A 5,652-nucleotide genomic window follows, 5' to 3' on the forward strand; every position below is an offset into this window, starting at 1 on the left:
ACTTAAGTAGATGTTTATGTATTGTTGTATATTATTATATAAAATTAATTTTAATAAAAATTTAATAAAAAATTTTAATTCAAATCAAAACGTAGTATATTTAAGAATTGATGAGTTATAATAAATTTAATTTTTTAATAATTATATTTTAATATTAATTTGAAAGAGGATTCAAAAGTAAAATTAATAAATTAATTAATTTGAAAATAGTTTTGAAAAGTGTACAAATTGCCCGTCAATTTCATTTGTGGAATAAGTCGTAACATAGTAAAAATATTGGAAAATGTTTTTAGATAAAAAATTAGTTTTTATAATATTTCATTTTTAATGAAAATTATTTAAATTGAATTTTTTTTAAATAATAAATTTAATATTTTAGTTTAAAATTTATTAAATTATATTTTTGTAAAGTTGTATAATAAATAATTGTTAAAGTAATAATTTATGAAATAATATAATGATTTATAGATTTAGTAATGTGAATGAAATTTTAAAGAATTAAATAAGTAAAATAAATTTTGTACCTTTTGTATCAGGGTTAATTAATATAATTTAATAATTTTATTATTCTCGAAAGAAAAAGAGTTAAATATTTAATTATGTTTTTGTTGAATAAAAAATTAGAATATATATTTAGAAATTAAATGTTAATCGACTATATTTATATCTAGTTTTTTTTTAAATGAATTTAATTTATATATAAAAAATATAAAAAATTTATTTTATAATTTTTTTTATTTTTATATAAAAAATTTATGGGATAATCTATAAATTTAAATATGTAATTAAATTATTATTATTATTATTATTTAAAAATTTATATTATAATTATATTGATTTAGTAATAATTTTTATTAATAAATACTTAATAATTTAATAATTTTATTTTAAAAATTTAAGAAATTTATATAAAATTGAATAATATATATTTATTAAAAAAAAATAATTTATAATTTATTTAAATTAAGAATAATGATTATATTAGTAATATTTTATGTTTAAAATTTTTATTTTTTAATAAATTTTGAAATATATATATATAAGGAATTAGGCAAATTAAATATATTCACCTGTTTATCAAAAACATGGCTTATTGATTTTAATTTTAAGTCTATCTGCCCAAGGATTTAATAATTTAATGGCTGCAGTATAATTGACTGTACAAAGGTAGCATAATCAATTGTTTTTTAATTAAAAACTAGAATGAAAGAATTAATGAGATATATACTGTCTCATATATATATAATTAATTTAAATTTTTAGTAAAAATGCTAAGATATATTTATGGGACGATAAGGCCCTATAGAATTTTATATTTACATATATTAGATTTTAAATTTTTTAAATATAAATATTTAATTGGGAGGATTAGTAAATTTATAAAACTTTATTTTAAATATAAACTTCAATTAAAGAATAATTAATGATCTTGTATTATAAATTAAAAGAATAAATTACCTTAGGGATAACAGCGTAATATCTTTTTAAAGATCATATTAATAAAGATGATTGTGACCTCGATGTTGAATTAAGATAAATTTTAAATGCAGAAGTTTAATAATTAAGTCTGTTCGACTTTTAAAATCTTACATGATTTGAGTTCAAATCGACGTGAGTCAGATTGGTTTCTATCTATAAAAATAAATAAATTATTTGTACGAAAGGACTATAATTTTTAATTAAATTATATTATTAACTTTAATTAATAATTTTGATTATATTAGCAAATTAGTGCATTAAATTTAGAATTTAAATAAATTATAATAAAATTATAATATATAATATTTTTTTTTAATTTTTTATTAATGATATTTATAATTTTGATTAGAGTGGCTTTTTAACTTTATTTGAGCGTAAAATATTAGGTTATATTCAATTACGAAAAGGTCCAAATAAATTAATAATTAAAGGTTTATTTCAACCTTTTAGAGATGCTTTAAAATTGATATCAAAGGAATTTTTTTTTTAAATTTTAATAATTTATATTTATATAGTCCAATAATTATATTTTTTTATCATTAATATTATGATTTATTTATCCTTGAATATATTCTTTTCTCTTTATTGATTATAGAATTATTTTTTTAATATTAATTTTGAGATTAATGGTTTATCCAATTATAATAATTGGTTGAGTGTCTTTATGTAATTATTCAATTTCAGGTTCATTACGTTCAGTTTCTCAAATAATTTCATTTGAAATTTTATTATTTTTGTTTTTTTTTACTAATAACTTTAATTGAGAATTATTCTTTATTTATATTTATAAAATTTCAATATAATATATATATATTTTTTATATATATCCTTTATATATTATTTTTATAATTAGAGCATTAATTGATTTAAATCGAGTTCCATTTGATTTGATTGAAGGTGAATCAGAATTAGTTTCTGGATTTAATGTTGAATATTATAGAAGATTATTTGTATTAATTTTTTTTATCTGAATATTTAAATGTTATATTTATAAGATTATTATTAACAATAATGTTTTTTGGATTAAATTGATGATCATTTAGTTTTATTTTAGTTTATTTATTTCATTTAATTTTATTAATTATAATTCGTGGTGTATTACCTCGTATTCGATATGATAAATTAATAATAATATGTTGGGTTGAATTATTAGTGTTAATTTTAATATATTTAATATTAATTTATTTAATAAAAGGATTTATTGTTTTGATAGTATTTTAATTTGTATTTAAAAAAATATTTAATTTTTAATAAAATTTTTTTATAATAAATTATTATTAATTTAAAAATTATAAAAATTTATATGTATATATATATAGATTAAGTTTTTAATTATTATATTTAAATATATTATTATTCGAGTTCAAGTAATAAACCCAACAAAAACATCGACGACCACCGGAGCAGCTGAGGTAATGGCGCCAGACAGCACCTACTCCTCAAGGTAAGAAAATTAATTTTGAAAATTTCCTTCTTCTCTGATAATTTCGTTGCCCTCGAGAATCGAATTAGAACTTCCTACCATCGATCTCGTTTTATTTTCGTGAACGGTTTTGAGGATAGAATCATTGTTTAAACTTTAAACAAAGGGGTTGTCCGCTGTGTCGGCTTGTGCGAACGGTGTTTTCAGCTACTCAAACACCCACTGATCTTCGCATTCCTCCTCCCATTGTTGGCAAAACATTGCCCGTCTTTGGGCAAGGCTTGCGAAATCACACAAGTCCCGCACAGAGAGGACCATTAAATACATCGTCGGGTTCAATCGAAAATTAAGAGCAATACCGGCATTGCTATTTACCGATATTCTTGCCATCATTGCATGCGATTGTAAGAGAGAAATAGCAGAACAATTTCCCTTCGAAAATTTAACCAAAGGATCGTTCGCTGTGTTGGCTTGTGCAAACGGTGTTTTCGATAATCGAAAACACCCATCGATCTTCGCATTCCTCCTCCCACTGTTGTCAAAATATTGCCCGTCTTTGGGCAAGGCTTGCGAAACCACACGAACCCCACACAGAGAGGATCGTTGGAATCATCCTCGATTATTAAACTCGACGGGCAAGAAAATTGTGGCAATAGAAACCATCGTAGTAAATGAACTGAGCTTTGGTTCTAACGACAAACTACTATAGCGAAATTAAAAGAGAAGAAGAAGGCAAACGTAGGAATAAATATATATCAAACAACGAATATTCACATTCTTATCCAATCCATCAACGCGAAAATTCTTGTTCTACCTCCTCTAACTAACTAATATACACATATACATATATATATATATAATATAAATATATATATATATAATATATATATAATATAAATATATATAATATAATATATATATATAATATAAATATATATATAAATATAATATATATATATATATAAATATATATATATATGTATATGTATATGTATATGTATATATCAACTATACTAACATCGATACTAAGTGCACACAAAATTCTCTAAAGCATATCACGACAAAATGGACAATTACATAAACTCGCTTGCCAAAAATAGTAATCCTTACTTGGGCTTTCGGTTCGGTTCGGGCCGAGGGTAACACACGGACGGAGATCTCTGTGGAAAAAGTGAAGTGTGAAGGGAAAAAGGAAAAGGAAGCATAAAGAGGCATGAAGAAGGGAAAATAAAGAGTGAGCATACAAGGAGAAGGCAAAAGAAAAGCGAAAAAGGAGACAAGAACGAGAGAAAGCTACAAATAAGAAAAACTAGAAAAGAAGAGGTTAGGAGGCTAGAAGCGCGGCAAAACAAAGTAAGGTAGGGAGACGGCAGATGGCGACAAACAGGGGAAGACCAAGGAGTACTGGTAACGCAGTCTTCAAAAATACACTGGACAAATACAGTTCGACAGAAAAAGAGACACCAGCCAGAGAGAAAGTAATGGAGGCAGTGGTGGAAGAAATAGAGAAAATGGAAAGAGGATTCGAGGCAATGATCGAGGAAATAAAATATATATATATTGGAAAAGCAAGTGGAGGAGCTGAAGAGAGAAATGAAAGGGAAAGAAGGAAAAGAAGGGAAAGAGAGACAGACAGAGAGAAAGGAGAGTGGGAATGGGAAAAGAAAGAATTATTAGGTAGAATCAGAAGAATTGGTGAGGATCAGGACAGGGCAGAGAGAGAGGAAAGAAGAAGAAACATAGTAATCAAGGGAGTGGACTGGAACGAAGGAAGCAATGAAGAAACAGTAAAGGAGTTCATAAACGAAAAAATGAGGATAGGGGCAGAAGTAGAAAAAGCACATATGATAAAGGTGGGGGGGGGGCAAGAACACAATAATAGTGGCAACGATGAAATCAATGGAGGAAAAAATAAGGATAATGAAGGAGAAAAGCAAATGGGAAAAGGGTGTATACATGGACGATGATCTGACAAAAAAAGAAAGGGATGGGAAGCAACACATAAGAAGGGTAGCCAGAGAAAGAATGGAACAAGGCGAATATGTAAGGACAGGATACAAGAAACTAACAATAGAGAACAAATGGTACAGGTGGAACGAAAACGGAGAGAGGCTGGAGGAAGAAAGAAAGAGAGGGGAAGGAAAATGAAAAAAGAGGAACAGGAGGGGGGACTACAATGGGGATGAAAACGTGCTTCTGAAATGTAGCAGGGCTAATAAGTAAGGACAAAAGAGAAAAGTTAAAATATAGACTACCCAAAGAATTCGACTGGAAATGCAGGGCAGCAATGACAGTAAGGAAAAAAGGAAGAGCAAAGGGAAGAATAACAACGGGTATAAATAAAAACCTAAGAGAAATAGGATATAAAGGAATTAGTGATAATATAGTTGGAAGAAAAATAATATACAATTACAAGACGTATAGGATAATGATGGTTTATAATCAAGATACATAAGGGACATGGAAAAAAATAGAGGAAAGAGTAGACGGAAGAGAAGAGGAAGTGGTGATCATCGGCGGAGACTGGAACGCAAGAACGGGAGAAGAGGGACGGTCGATAAACGAGGACGTAGGGAAAGAAAAAAACAGACGATCAAAAGACAAGACAATAAACATGAAAGGCAGAACACTGCTAAAGATAATCAATGGCAGCGATAAAGAAGGAGAGGAGCGGACCTATATTGGCGAGAGAGGAAACTCAGTAATAGACTACGTGATTGGCAATCAGGAGGCGACAGAAGAAATAATTT

At 26.4% G+C, this 5,652-nt stretch overlaps 1 pseudogene; it reads left to right on the forward strand.

The window, feature by feature from the left end:
* Nucleotides 1–3,969: 3,969 nt before the first annotated feature.
* Nucleotides 3,970–5,442, forward strand: LOC117215468 (annotated as a pseudogene).
* Nucleotides 5,443–5,652: the final 210 nt, after the last annotated feature.

Source organism: Bombus bifarius, unplaced genomic scaffold (assembly GCF_011952205.1).
Source record: "Bombus bifarius isolate JDL3187 unplaced genomic scaffold, Bbif_JDL3187 scf7180000009637_frag, whole genome shotgun sequence".
Lineage (NCBI taxonomy): Eukaryota > Metazoa > Arthropoda > Insecta > Hymenoptera > Apidae > Bombus > Bombus bifarius.